The following is a 16859-nucleotide window of genomic DNA, read 5'->3' on the forward strand; positions in this document are numbered from 1 at the left end:
GCGATTTAGGGAAATCACGGAAAACCTAAATCAGGATGGCCGGAGACGGGATTGAACCGTAGTCCTCCCGAATGCGAGTCCAGTGTGCTAACCACTGCGCCACCTCGCTCGGTCTATAGAGCAGAGAACACGGTGTTTTTAATGAAGCCTCAAGCTAATATAACAAACGCCAGTAAAAATCAAGTGATCGAAATGAAACTTGTAGTTTTTATGTAGTTCGTGAAAGTTTGCAGTTTTGGCTTTGACAGAAAGCATTTGTACGATACTGAACGCTTGAACCTAGCTACTGTTTCGCGGTACCCCTGTTTCATTACTGTGTCACACTGCGCACTCCTGATTTGAGGTACCCAGTTAGTGGCGCAGTGGCAGCAAACAGGTCTTTGTGAGCGCGCTCTGGGACGGGGAGCGGGCGCGAGGCGCGGCTTCCGCCCTGAAGTGGCGACGGAACCTCGTCAGCGGGCCGGAAGGCGCCACATTATTCCGCTCACGACGCCGGCGCCGGCGCCGGCGACGCCGCCTGCTCGCCTCGCACGTCACGACCGCGGCGCGCGCGCCTCTTTTATACGACACTAGGGGATTAGGAGCGCCCGCCTGCCGCCGCGCGGCGCTTGTTTGTTTACATCACCTGCTGCGGATTGGGCAATATTTGCCAGCGCGACACGTCGGCTAATGACAAACAACGTGATGGCAATCGCTAATACGTACCTCATCCAGCCGAGGTGACTCTGCAACTAGATTGCATCAGAGGCACTAGAACAATATTCTAAGGAATAAATGACTGCTTCAGAGTCCGCCACTGCTGTAGCTACGAAATTCGTTTACAGAAGCAGTCGATCCATATCTTCATTACGTCTCTCGATACGAACTTATAGTTGCAATCTATTTTGGGTTATTTTCCTGTCGAGTACCTGCGTTTAATAAATAGAAGTGGAGTTTCCTCATCTCATCGTTTCTTCTGGAACAGGAGAGGTACTTAAAAACAAAAATCAAAAAAGAAGGAGCTATCTGTGGCTTCGTTTTTGAGTGACACGTAAGTTTCGAAAATTATTACGATTGTAGTTCGAATGTTTTGAACTGAAATTTATTGTTCATACGTTATTCGTCAGCATTCTAAAGTAAAAATGCATTATGTTTGGTCACAAATATTTTGTTTAAAATGAAATTAAGAAATTACGATATATGAAGAGAACGTATTACACAAAAATTCTCCACATATAAACGGTAATTGTACTAAAAGTCCACAGATATGATTTGAAATCTCCTTTACTACGTATCTGAAAACAAATCTGTCTTCGTGTTCAAAGTATATTGTGTTTATGATATTATTCACAAAACGAAACTTAGAATTATAGAACAGCCCATTATAAATTAGTTAAATAATTTAAATATGTGGTATTAACACTGTAGTTTCAAAAATTTAAACCAGCCATGATAACTGCATAATTGTAGTAATTAAAATATGTATCCTTTTAGAAGCTTTGCAAGCCAAACTATTAGTTTATGAAATATGATCAATGTACTCCAGCGGCCTTTCCATTCAGGTTCAGACTATCTACGGATTTCAACATTTCAACATCTTAAGCCTAGTTTTATAATTTGCTGTGACGAGGCATACCTAGTCGGAACCGAGATTAAAACGTTGACATTATGCATTAGCACATACTTGAGAATTACTCTAGAAAAGTCGATGAACATCTTCCATTGATAACTTTTATAGTCAATGCCCATAGCTACCAATAGTCCCTCAACGTTACTACAAAATAAAAAATTCTTTTCACTTTCCAAAATTGTAACGGATCCGTAAAGCGGTTACGGAACGTACTCACGTTCACTGTCTTATCAAGACAATTCCACTGTTGTACTCTTCCAACAGTTCAGCTTTACCTCTCGGTAATTCCCTATCTTCCACTGGGTCAGTAAGTTCACACTGTGTTATTTTGTGAATTTCTGTACACTCATCGTTGCACACAAAATCAGGATCATTCGAACAACTGGCTTCTGAAAATTATCGTGCAGAACTTGTTTTACTGCCGCCCTCGACACTCACAATCAGATGGGACAGGTGTTCGTGAGGCACCGGTCACATGGCCGACGGTATGGTAGGATAAGTCAAGGTAGACTTTTTCTTCTTGGAAATACTGTGTGTTAATGGAGTTGTCATACAAAAGTAAGTCATTCACATGATTTTATGGTTCTCGCCAAATCATCGGTATAGCGATCCAATCACGAATGAAGACTCGAGATATGCAACTTACATTAGGAGCCCAGGGCTCGTCCTGGTCCATGATTTCACAGCTAAAGTACAGGCTGTACGCCATCCTAATACATTGCGATATTGGTTTTCTTTGCGATTCCATTTACCCTGTCCGTAGATGTATCAATAATTGTCAGCGCTGTTAACGCAGTTGCGACTTCTATTTAGTCACAGGCATTATAATAACCACACACGCTAACAACACTTCAGTAACATGTTTTTTCAGGGCACGAACGGAAGCCAGCTTGTAACTTATTGAAACTACGCTTAAATGAAACATGCTCCGCTCCTCCCTTCCTCTTCTTCTTCCCTTCGTTGCTACGAAACCGAGCTAAAAATATTCAGAATACACACAGCTATTGTTGCCTGAAACTTCATCACTCTGTGTATCATCAGTGGGATTTCAGTGCCTATATGGGAACGGATTGACAATGAATGCTAACAAAATATAACTACAATTAAATGTACGCCTTTTTAACTTGGAAATGACAGCTAATTCGACTTTTTCATCACTGTTTACGTTATCAGCTTGGTCCGTATACTTACATTTATTTCATTCCAGTTACATTTTCACTCTTGGCTAGTGTAATATCTATACTCCGACAGGAGAGTTGAAGAAAAATGCAAACAGAAGATGGAAGATAGGAAACAGCACAGCATTGTGCTGAGCCCTGTGCACGTGAATCACATGAATTACTAAGAATTTTAAGCCCACTAAAGTCAAGTACCTTAGTCAAACATCTACGTCATTTTACAGCAACAATATTTCTTTCACTTAACTCTCTCTTAGATTTAAGAAAAAATTAAATATTATAAGCTTCCAGAATGAGATTTTCACTCTGCAGCGGAGTGTGCGCTGATATGAAACTTCCTGGCAGATTAAAACTGTGTGCCCGACCGAGACTCGAACTTGGGACCTTTGCCTTTCGCGGGCAAGTGCTCTACCATCTGAGCTACCGAAGCACGACTCAGGCCCGGTACTAACAGCTTTACTTCTGCCAGTATCTGGTCTCCTACCTTCCAAACTTTACAGAAGCTCTCCTGCGAAACTTGCATAACTAGCACTCCTGAAACAAAGGATATAGCGGAGACATGGCTTAGCCACAGCCTGGGGGATGTTTCCAGAATGAGATTTTCACTCTGCCCGCGAAAGGCAAAGGTCCCGAGTTCGAGTCTCGGTCGAGCACACAGTTTTAATCTGCCAGGAAGTATTATAAGCTTTTATGGAGTACATCAGGTACTTCATATTGTTTGTAGTATGTATGTGAAAGATATGGAAATTTCAGATATTATCTGCGTAGATTTCTTACTGGTATTTTCTAACATCAAGTCTTCTACTTTGATATCGGTTTATCTAACTTTAACTTCATATCTCCTTTTCCTAATCAGTACTTGTCTTTCCATAGAGCGAGTCACCAGTTATCGCTTCTCCTCAGTACTGATGCCTTATCTTATTTTTGAACTTACCGGTTTCTTCAGCGAAGTTCTTTGTTTTTATCCAATTCATAATTTCATCAGAACTGATGCCAATATTCTTTGGGTTTCAATAGTTCTCCTCCTATCAAAATCTTTCTCCTAAATTCTTCAGGAACTATTATGTTGGTTACAAAATCTAGTACAGTGCCTCCCCAACTTTATTATACAATGTTCTGTTAGATTACTGGCTTGATGGTAAGGTACTATATGCTTTATTTCAACCCCAGATTCTGTTGTTTCAATTTTTCCATACTGTAGATACAAATTGACATCCATCGTCTGGCAAGATAATCTTGCTCACCAGTACAAGTTAATGGTTAACTGTTTTGTCTCTTATCAGTGGCTTCTCTTAGGGATACACTTGAATAGATATTTAAAAATATTACTGCCACTGAGATGGAAAGAAATCTTCCCACAGCTTTTGGCACTGAGCCAAACATGTCATTGGCAACTAATTTTAGCACTTAATGAATTGCACTGGGTCTTTATTTTTCCAATTTTGCTTTTTGCCTCTTAACACTTGTTACATACAGTACCTTTATACACTCCTTCACCTTCCTAGCCGTATTACAGGCAATAAGACCCTCCACGAATTTTCCCAAACAATTTTAGATTTCACAATATTCGTAAATTATACAGATTCAGTAAAGGACCACTTTTATACATTTTTCTGAACAGCATACCACCATTTATCTGAATCTTACTGTTTTTTCTTAGACACAGTAGTACGTACGTAATTTCTTTTCCCTGAATTTCTTAATTCTGTCTTCAGAAATTTTAAGCATTCATTATCACTTTGTTCTCTACATAAATTTTCAAATAATTTTGTTATTTTCTTCTGCTCAAACAACTCCTTAGCATCCAACATTTTCAATATATCTTCCAGAGCTGCATTCTACATTGTCGTCACAGGTAGCCTAGACAATGCATTCAGTATTGTTTCGTTTTATTGATGCACCGTTGCAAAATTGAATTGCAGTAAGTAAAGTACCCAACATATCGATGCCTTGTGCATGTTTACCTTTAGGAATAAAAATAATAATGAATTATCATTTGTGACAATAATTACTTTATGTTTCCAAAAAATCTTTGAAGTAATGGCCTCTCCTTCTGATATATTATAATTTTAGGCGCATTTATTCGACATCCTACGTGAAGATTTTATTTTTCTGTGCTCTTCGCCGTCGTCACTTTCTTTCAGTTGCAAGAGTTGACATCCGATTCCATGAACACTGTCGTTAGTGCTCATACAAAAAGATTTATTGCAACCAGCTTGACTTAGAATCCTACCCTATAAGAAGACAGCTTTGGCATTCCCACAGCTCTGTTGACATTCTGGTGTCTAAATAGAAACACAGTTTTTACTTAACAATTCATTCAATATAGCACTGTTAAATGGTTTTTCTGAAACAGACTTCCAGCAAAACCCATATAGTCTAAGAAATGTTTTCAATTGCTTTTTACTTTTTATCGCAGGGAATTTCTTGATGGCCTTTCTCTCTTCTAGATCTTTTCCAACTCCTACAGCTGTCTAATATGTCCTAGGAATTTTAAATCTGTCCTAACAAATTCTATTTTTTCTATTTCACAATGATTCCAAAATGTTGTACTGTCTGAGAGCCTTGTTCAAAAATTTTACAATAACTCTCCCAATCTTTAGTTACTACTAAGATATGGTACACATACAGAGTAATTTCTGAGTTCAACTTCCTTTCTGAATCTGAATCCAACGATCTGTTGAAAACTGCTATGGATGTGTTTGACTAAGAAAGGGTAACAAAGTATTAATAGCTTTTCTTTTTGTTAGGTCAAAACTTGTCATAAATTTGACACCATTAAACCTCTGTATTGCAGTACAATATTCAGCTTCCTAGTGTCAGTTACAAATTGTATCCCTGCAACCTTCTGTCTGAGAACTACTGAAATATTATTCTATTCACTGTCGCACCTTAAAATGCTTCTGATATCCCAATGTCCCATACAAGCCAGCTTTTCTGCCACTACTTCATTTGTAGCCATAGCTATCGGAGAGGATCTTATAAAAATGGAGTAGGTGCTTATAATTTCAAGAGTATTCAAAATATATCACTCTCCAAGATTCATCAGAAAGTAATCTGTCATTTTTAACCAATAAATAGCTCAGGTCTCTGAGTTTCGCTGATACCTTAAATTTCATAACTTTCTGCTTTAACATTTCCTTCTTTCTGACATCAGTCAGTACACTCTTCATAATCCTCCTACAATTAATCATAATTACAGGTAACCAAAGGCGTCATAGTTACCCACATAAAGTGTAATGCAGAATCATCATCCATTATTTGTTCATTGATCCCTGTTGAAACTTCAGCCTCTTTATATGAGAATCTAGCCATCCCTTCCTGAGAGTCAGATCTTATACAAACTCCTCTGGTACAGTGTGTTCCTAAAACTATGTTGTTGTTGTTGTGGTCTTCAGTCCTGAGACTGGTTTGATGCAGATCTCCATGCTACTCTATCCTGTGCAAGCTTCTTCATCTCCCAGTACCTACTGCAACCTACATCCTTCTGAATCTGCTTAGTGTATTCATCTCTTGGTCTCCCCCTACGATTTTTACCCTCCACGCTGCCCTCCAATACTAAATTGGTGATCCCTTGATGAATCAGAACATGTACTACGAACCGATCCCTTTTTCTGGTCAAGTTGTGCCACAAACTCCTCTTCTCCCCAATCCTATTCAGTACCTCCTCATTAGTTATGTGATCTACCCATCTAATCTTCAGCATTATTCTGTAACACCACATTTCGAAAGCTTTTATTCTCTTCTTGTCCAAACTGGTTATCGTCCATGTTTCACTTCCATACATGGCTACACACCATACAAATACTTTCAGAAATGACTTCCTGACACCTAAATTTATACTCGATGTTAACAAATTTCTCTTCTTCAGAAACGCTTTCCTTGCCGTTGCCAGTCTACATTTTATATCCTCTCTACTTCGACCATCATCAGTTATTTTGCTCCCCAAATAGCAAAACTCCTTTACTACTTTAAGTGTCTCATTTCCTAATCTAATACCCTCAACATCACCCGACTTAATTCGACTACATTCCATTATCCTCGTTTTGCTTTTGTTGATGTTCATCTTATATCCTCCCTTCAAGACACCATCCATTCCGTTCAACTGCTCTTCCAAGTCCTTTGCTGTCTCTGACAGAATTACAATGTCATCGGCGAACCTCAAAGTTTTTATTGCTTCTCCATGGATTTTAATACCTACTCCGAATTTTTCTTTTGTTTCCTTCACTGCTTGCTCAATATACAGATTGAATAACATCGGGGAGAGACTACAACCCTGTCTCACTCCCTTCCCAACTACTGCTTCCCTTTCATGTCCCTCGACTCTTATAACTGCCATCTGGTTTCTGTACAAATTGTAAATAGCCTCTCGCTCCCTGTATTTTACCCCTGCCACCTTTAGAATTTGAAAGAGAGTATTCCAGTCAACATTGTCAAAAGCTTTCTCTAAGTCTACAAATGCTAGAAACGTAGGTTTGCCTTTCCTTAATTTTTCTTCTAAGATAAGTCGTAAGGTCAGTATTGCCTCACGTGTTCCAGTATTTCTACGGAAACCAAACTGATCTTCACCGAGGTCGGCTTCTACTAGTTTTTCCATTCGTCTGTAAAGAATTCGTGTTAGTATTTTGCAGCTGTGGCTTATTAAACTGATAGTTCGGTAATTCTCACATCTGTCAACACCTGCTTTCTTTGGGATTGGAATTATTATATTCTTCTTGAAGTCTGAGGGTATTTCGCCTGTTTCATACATCTTGCTCACCAGATGGTAGAGTTTTGTCAGGACTGGCTCTCCCAAGGCCGTCAGTAGTTCCAATGGAATGTTGTCTACTCCGGGGGCCTTGTTTCGACTCAGGTCTTTCAGTGCTCTGTCAAATTCTTCACGCAGTATCGTATCTCCCATTCCATCTTCATCTACATCCTCTTCCATTTCCATAATATTGTCCTCAAGTACATCGCCCTTGTATAGACCCTCTATATACTCCTTCCACCTTTCTGCTTTCCCATCTTTGCTTAGAACTGGGTTTCCATCTGAGCTCTTGATATTCATACAAGTCGTTCTCTTATCTCCAAAGGTCTCTTTAATTTTCCTGTAGGCATTATCTATCTTACCCCTAGTGAGATAAGTCACTACATCCTTACATATGTCCTCTAATCATCCCTGCTTAGCCATTTTGCACTTCCTGTCGATATCATTTTTGAGACGTTTGTATTCCTTTTTGCCTGCTTCATTTACTGCATTTTTATATTTTCTCCTTTCATCAATTAAATTCAATATTTCTTCTGTTACCCAAGGATTTCTACTAGCCTTCGTCTTTTTGCCTACTTGATCCTCTGCTGCCTTCACTTCTTCATTCCTCAAAGCTACCCATTCTTCTTCTTCTACTGTATTTCTTTCCCCGATTCCTGTCAAATGTTCCCTTATGCTCTCCCTGAAACTCTTTCAGTTTATCCAGGTCCCATCTCCTTAAATTCCCACGTTTTTGCAGTTTCTTCAGTTTTAATCTACAGGTCATAACCAATAAATTGTGGTCAGTGTCCACATCTGCCCCTGGAAATGTCTTACAATTTAAAACCTGGTTCTTAAATCTCTGTCTTACCATTATATAACCTATCTGATACCTTTTAGTATCTCCAGGATTCTTCCATGTATACAACCTTCTTTTATGATTCTTGAACCAAGTGTTAGCTATGATTAAGTTATGCTCTGTGCAAAATTCTACCAGACGGCTTCCTCTTTCATTTCTTCCCCCCCATCCATGTTCATCTACTATGTTTCCTTCTCTCCCTTTTCCTACACTCGAATTCCAATCACCCATGACTATTAAATTTTCGTCTCCCTTCACTATCTGAATAATTTCTTTTATTTCATCATACATTTCATCAATTTCGTCATCTGCAGAGCTAGTTGGCATATAAACTTGTACTACTGTAGTAGGTGTGGGCTTCGTATCTATCTTGGCCACAATAATGCGTTCACTAAGCTGTTTGTAGTAGCTTACCCGCATTCCTATTTTCCTATTCATTATTAAACCTACTCCTGCATTACCCCTATTTGACTTTGTGTTTATAACCCTGTAGTCACCTGACCAGAAGTCTTGTTCCTCCTGCCACCGAACTTCACTAATTCCCACTATATCTAACTTTAACCTATCCATTTCCCTTTTCAAATTTTCTAACATACCTGCCCGATTAAGGGACCTGACACTCCACGCTCCGATCCGTAGAACGCCAGTTTTCTTTCTCCTGATAACGACATCCTCTTGAGTAGTCCCCGCCCGGAGATCCGAATGGGGGACTATTTTACCTCCGGAATATTTTACCCAAGAGGACGCCATCATCATTTAATCATACAGTAAAGCTGCATGCCCTCGGGAAAAATTACGGCCGTAGTTTCCCCTTGCTTTTAGCCGTTCGCAGTACCAGCACAGCAAGGCCGTTTTGGTTATTGTTACAAGGCCAGATCAGTCAATCATCCAGACTGTTGCCCTTGGAACTACTGAAAAGGCTGCTGCCCCTCTTCAGGAACCACACGTTTGTCTGGCCTCTCAACAGATACCCCTCCGTTGTGGTTGTACCTACGGTACGGCTATCTGTATCGCTGAGGCACGCAAGCTTCCCCACCAACGGCAAGGTCCATGGTTCGTGGGGGGGGGGGGGGGGGCTAAAACTATATCTTAACATAAATTAGGAATCACAAAAAATTCAAGTTCTACTTCACATCTCAAAGTCTCAAATGTCAAGTAAACTTGTCTTCAGTGACTTAGCTAATACTGTATAAAAGTATGCGAGATTGTGAGGAAAGGAAAACTGTACAGTATAATGCTTTGGAACTAACTGAAGTTAATAGAGAAATTTGTGCAGAGAGCTTCATAACAGTGCTCACAGCCAACGCGCGTAGTATGAATGCTCCGTGGAAAATAGTCCAGAAGATATATACAAACATATCCTGCATAGGCTGCACCACAGCCACTAATAAAGGACAGAATATACTGACAAGGGAAACTCCTCTTCACATCCCCCTCGGATCTGGTGATAAAGTAGCCCAGTGGATAGTTCGTGAACAACTGAAGAAGTAGAGGAAGAAGTTATACTGAATTATGGAAAAAAAGAAGCAAAATGTAAACAATGGACAGTCAGAGCTCAAGGTATACAACACTGAGCGAGATGGAAGAACCACAGCGTCGTGGTTGTGTGGCCACTGTGTTGGAGTACACACCAGAAGATCCGTGTACAAATCTCTCTTGTGCCTTAATTTTTAGCAATATTAGGAACTTTCGTCCCGTCATTGATGTGCTAGATTTATTTCTGTAGTCTTGCTTGGTAACTGTCATACTATACATTGGTTATAAAATAAGAGTCATGTAGTAACAATATATTACCGTTGCAGGTATGTGATGAATAGTGGAAGCAGGCGAGATGCGGAATCGACCTTCACAGAAACGAAAACAATAAAGAAACACGTTTGATCTACGTTACAACAAAGGAATTAAAGACTCAAAATTTCCAAAACGAAACACAAGAGTCATAACATATGGTGCTTACGTTCGTCTGGACGCTGTTGGAAACGGATGTTACACCACGACTCAGACACACATTTGAATAGAGCGAAGAGACACGTCATAGAGGTCTGTATGAGGTACACGGTTTACAATATTCTCTTACAAGCTGTCCCTAACACGTGAAGTGTCATTTATCCATAATATGGAGTTACATACCGTACAGTAGTGAATTTCTCTATTTTCGACTATGGGACACGTTTAAGAAATACACTCTAAGAGGAAAAAGAATTGGCACCAAAGGCTCTATCTCAATGGAAAAGAAATTGGTGGATGTTATGTAGGTGTAAAAACAAAGAAATTACTATAATTTCAGAAAATTTGTATTATTTATTCAAGAGAAAGAGCTTCACAGACTGAGCAATAAATAAAGTGTCCACCTCTGGCCCGTATGGAAGTAGTTATTCGGCTTATCTTAGACTGATAGAGTTGTAGGATATCCTCTTCAGGCATATTGTGCCAAATTCTATGTCATTGGCGCATTAGCTCGCCCAACTCCTGAGAGCTGTTGAGAGGGCTCCGCCCATATTACTCCAAAAGTTCTCAATTGGGGAGATATCAGGCTACCTTACTGGCAGCTGTAGGGTTTGGCAAGCACAAATACAAACAGTAGGAACTCTCGCCGTGTGCGGACGGGGATTATCTTGGTGAAATGTAAGCCAAGAATACCTTTCCATGAAGAGCAAGAAAACGGGGCGCAGAATACCGTTGTCGTGCCGCTGTGCTGAAAGGGTAGCGTGGATAGTAATTCAAGGGTTCCTGCTACGAAAAGATATGTCACCGGGGTCCATCACTCCTGGTTGTTGGGCCGCATTGCGTAAAACTGCCATGTTGGTAACCCACTGCAGTCTTCGCTGGTCATCGGGGCTCATATCGGAGCGGGACTCGCCACAGGAGACAATTCAACTCCAGTCAACAACATGCCAGAACGAAGAAGTGTCTGGAGAAGCCAAAGACAGCGATGGAATACTAACCTATCACCCACCTCAGAGCCGGACATCCAGGACTGATGGTCTCGGGTGGCATTTCTTTTCATAGAAGAGGCCCTCTGGTTGTCATCCGCAGCACAGCAGTACGTCGACGACATGCTAACCCCCATTTTGTTTCCCGTGATGGCAATCCTTCCTGGTCTTACGTTGCAGTGAGGTAATTCCCGGCCACAGCTTGTCGTCGTGCTTGCTATCCATGCTTTGGCCAGCTAGGTCGCCGGATCTCTCCCCAATTAAGAACATTTGGAGAATTACGGGCAAGGCTCTCCCACCGGCTCGGGCTTTTGACGATCTAACGTGCCATTTGGACAGAATTTGACACGAAATCCCTCGGGAGGACATTCAACAACTCTATTGATCAAGCGAAATCGAAAAACTGCTTGCACAGTTTGTGAAACGCTTGACTGAAATTTTAATCATTTGTTCGTTTGCACATGTGCATCGAATCTATCGATTTCCGTCCCATTCGGATAAACCGTTTGAGAACCGTTGGTGCTTTTTTTAAAAATTGTTTTCTGGATTCTTTCGTCTTAGGGAGTAAAATTCGCATTGTAAAATTTTTGATCTTATCTTTTCGTTTACCTTCATTGAAGTTGCCGATCAAACCAGTTATACCATTGTACTTGATTTTAAAAAGGTTTAAGGCTAATGCCATATTTTAACAATTATACGTGATAGGTTTTAATCATCGTTGCAACTGTGTTAAACACTTCAAGGCAGTGGAAAGGGGGTAAAGAACCGCTGTGCATAAATCGCAGTACCGAACGTCTGCAACCTTCCAGATCATTACTGTGCCAAAAAATATAAATCGTTCGAAACTGGATCATGGGTGCTAGGGTGCTACACATTTATGCAATTTCCATTACGTCAGAGTCAGATCCATAGCATTTTAGTAATTTAATTATAATGTATCAGAAGAATGCTCATCGTGGTCCGTCCACAGGACATGTACGAATTTCCTTCATCTGATTCTCGGTACACAGAAACTTATACTGTAACGATACGTTCAAAACCTACCATTAGGCCCGAGGTGCGAAAAGCTCTTCTATGCTTTGAAGTCATCGTGTCTAACAACAGACGCTTGTCAACAGAAACTAAACAAATAACCTATGATAAAGCTAAATGGTACACGTAGTGATAATTTCTACATTTGTGAGTATTCTGCTTAATGAGTACGATAATAAATGTAGTTTGATTTGAAGATACGGTCCGGTTTTCTTGTTATGAAAAACAAATGGCGAAACTTTATAGTGATTGCCTTGTTTAACAAGATTAAGGAACTCTCTGATGATGTAAAATTTTCTGTCACATCGCTTCAACAAGCCTGTTACAAGCGTTCTTTTCTTTAATTATTATCGATAAAATTGTCCACTTTTTGTTGAATTTTTACTTCGGCGTTAAATGGAGTTCAAATCGCAGATATAACATTTATCCAAATACACAACTGATACATATAACAGTATCTAATAGGAAGCAGTTTCTCCTACTAGCACTGTAATATCACACATCGTATTTAAGTTTATTGCTGTCGTCGAGAAACCACAAAGATCTGTTTATTCTAATTGCCTGAATAATTTTAATTATATTTTCGATAGTGAGTTTCAGCTACTGTCGGTCATCTTGGGATATACAAGTATAAAAAAGATGTAAGAAATTAAATTTCGCTACTTTTAGAGCACTTTCTGCAAATAAAGAAAGCAAAAAATTGTGGCGGGCTGAGACTTCTAGGGAGTAATGATGCATTAAACTCTACACACCGGAATCAATTTGTTCCTGCAGGTGCAGTTGATTCAATAGTAACAATTATGCGTAGTAAATTACATGGGACAAGTGTGAACTTAATATTCATTACAGAATTACAAAGGAGCAGGTATCAAAATAATACCACTAACTGGATGAATAGCTGAACCATTTCTTAGATGACATATTCAAGACTGCACGCAACGTTTCACGGTGATCTATTTTTAAGCCATTTATTACATGCAAGCCGAGAGCAGGACCGTGTTAAGCTAGAAGGCCCTACGATAACGGACGGACAACCACGTCGCCAGACAACCACCAGGACTACCCCCTAGCCCATGTTAAAAGATAGAGCCCTCCAGAAGAACAGTATAGATCTTACGATAACACTAAAAGGGGCCACACCAGCTGCAAGTTTTAGCGTGAGACTTTTTCGCGTCTCTGTTACGTTGCAAACTTTAAAAACATTGCCCCACCACGACAAGTATAACGTTTTTCATTGTATGGACAGAATATTTGTAGGCGGAGCTTAAGGTTAACATTGAGACCCTGATTGGTCAGATGAAAACACAGCCAGATAGTTTTCTTTTAAACCAACTCCGGTAAATTGTAATAAGGAGAAGTTAGGAAAGAGTTGCTTCCGAGACGGCGAGATGCATGGAGCTGCGCCGGCCGCCGCCCCCTTGACGGACAACGTTAAGGTAATGAACGCACGCGGTGCCGCATTTTTGAGTGCATAAAGCTTCACTCAGAACTGCAGAAGTCTCATCTGTTACATCCCCTTTTTACGCAATACTAGTGTCGATCGTCAATTGAACCTCATGGTATTCACATTTGCTACATAAGTTAAAATCTGAAACGCGATGATTTTTCTGTTATATAATTATTGAGAAGCCACATCAGCCACTGTAATTTACGACAAGTTAGATAAGTAATTAAAGATAATTGAGAGTCACGGTAGACCATTTTGATAGTTTTCTCTTTTGTGAAACTTAATTTAAACCTAGATTATAGATGTGTTATGGCATAGGTCATACTTCGATCCATTGTGGAACTTGGAAACCCATTCAGGGAATATTCGTTCCCATTTTTGTTGAACACAGTTGGTTTTTATCATCCTGTATTAAAACATTTCCTTTTATCAATAGTGCAATTTATAAAAAATGTTTTGTGAGTAGAATAAAATTTCCAATGGTAAACTTAACTGCTTTTTCGACTTTATTTTACCAGCTAACTAAAAATAGGAAAGCCTTGAACCTTTTCCACTAAATTTAGTTAGTATTAAGATTCTTTTACAGGGAGTGCAGTGAAGCTGATGCTGAAATCATTAAGTATTTGGCTAAATCATCGCTAGTCTCACTGAACTCTTCTGAACTCAACATGTTGTGTGTGGTCTGGCGTCTCCTTACCAGCAAGGGTCCAAGGTTCAAACTAGTCAATTCCCTAAAAAACACGCTCAGAGTGTCGTTGCGCAAAGGTGATAGGGAGACACAACTTAGAACAAACAGAAACCACGCAGAATTTTAGAGAATGGCGACCCTGCCAGGATGGTAAAATACCATGATTGTATGTCTACCACATGCCTAACTAGGTCAGAAAAATATCTTGAAAAGTTTTTGTAACAAAATTTTTTTTCCTAAAGTTATACATAGTCTAAAACAGTAGCTGCAGCGATAGATAGTAAAAGTATTCAATAAAAAGTGAGACATTCTGGCAGAGACAATAGCATAGTTAAGTTATGAATTTTAATATTGTTAGAATTATGTTTTCTCTCCAATGCAAGCGCACAGGCGGCGGATACGTCGTTGACAAGTTGGTTCTGACCGAACAAGTAAGTGAATTGATTGTCAAGTCGTATGTACAAAAAGTTTATGAAACGCGTGAGATCGTATGAGCGCATGTTGATGCGAAGTAGGGCGCGTGAATTGCTTTTAAAACAGAAAATAAGGGATTCGGAAAGATTATCAATGGCAGATCGAGACCTTGACCGAATTGAGGTAGAGACCCAACATGAAGACGGACAGAGAATAGAGGACAGTACAACAGACGATGCAGTATCGCGAGAAATAGGACAGATAACGCACCATAACGAGGATAATGTACGCCAAGGCACAGAAAACCTAGGTCAGCATACGGCAGAGGAGCAGGAAAGTGGAGAGACAGTCGATGAGGATTCTAATTTGCGTCTTGAATACGTAGAACCCATAGTACAAGTAATCAGAGCTCCCTCACCACAGAGTACAAGGAATTCGAGCAGAAACGTGTCACCGCACAGTTCAATGCAATCGGTTGCAAACCAACACTTGGGCGAAAACACAGAGCGTAGGACGTCGGAAGAAAACGCAATAGGACCCACCAATCTGGCACAATTATTACAATTAATGACAGAAACCATGACAAGACAAAATAAAGAAACTGCGAACCAAATTAAAATTCAGAATGCAGAAACGACGAAACAAATTGCAGAAACCACGAGACAAATGCGTGAGATTAAAGAACAAAACAAAAAAATTCAGTTACACCTAATTCATATTGAAGACGAGGAAAAAGAATCTCGAGTATTGATAGGAAACTTAATAACAGGACACAATCAATTGAGAACAGACATTGACAAGGTACAAGCGGACGTACAAACATAGCATAATTACACTCAGGACGAGATCAAAACATTACGTAACAACACCCAGGGAGAAGTCAAGAAACTAGAGAAACAGATAAACGTAATTACTAGACAAGCAGCAGGTACAGCGCGTGAAATTGTTGAAAACAGTGTGTTACACAAACGTATCACAAAAGCAGCGCTGAAAAGATATGATAACCGCATAATCAAAATAGAAGCGCAAACGAAGCGACAATTTCAGAAATTGCGAACAGAGTTGTTGCAAACCATTGAAGAGCGTAGTGAACTGGATCAAACAAGCACTTAGTCTGCAACCACATCCGTATGTGCAACAGCACCGGAAAAACAAGCAATTAACGAAGATATTACGCATTTGAGATTCAAATTACAGGCCGAAAGTAACATACGTGAAATCAGACAGCCTGCACAGCAACAAACACGTTTCGAAATTCTTGATGAACAAACGGCATCACAAACACATGCGGAACCACAAATGTATGTTTCAATACAGTGTGGATCGTGTAATGAAGCAGCAAGGTTGGCCAGACAAGATACCGAAACAATACCTGACAATGGAAAGCCATTTCGCGAAGAGTACAGTGCAATGCATTCAGCTACACGTTCACAACCGATGGAAGAAAATTATTGCGTACCACTCAAACGATACTACGAAAGGATAGGCGAAAGTTACAGTGGACAATATCCACTGGATCTACCACAACCGGAAAGAACAACGGGAGAAATGATCAGACACAAAAGAGGCGAAGAATCGCGAATTTCATATGGAACTATGACGAAGTACGACAACGATCATTTCCTCACAGTCAGAAAATTTCAACACTTTCGAGAAGGAAACTCATTACAACTACGAACTTTTATTGATCAATTCCGAGTAGGATTCCCAGGACACTGGACGCTAGCACACAAATTAGACTTTATATGTGCACACATGTCAGGAGCAGTTGCAGAAACCATGCAAAATGTTGCAGCGACATGCCGATCGTACGAAGATTTCAGATAGAAGTTTCTCTCACGATATTGGTCCAGCGAAGCACAGAACAGAGTGAAGTACGAATTACTACAGAACCCATATTTTGAAAATTCAGGAGTGAAGAGCCCCGTGAAATTTTTCGAAGTAATGGCAAAGAAAAATCAATGCTTAGATGT

The sequence above is a fragment of the Schistocerca piceifrons genome, chromosome 7, assembly GCF_021461385.2.
Source record: "Schistocerca piceifrons isolate TAMUIC-IGC-003096 chromosome 7, iqSchPice1.1, whole genome shotgun sequence".
Classification (NCBI taxonomy): domain Eukaryota; kingdom Metazoa; phylum Arthropoda; class Insecta; order Orthoptera; family Acrididae; genus Schistocerca; species Schistocerca piceifrons.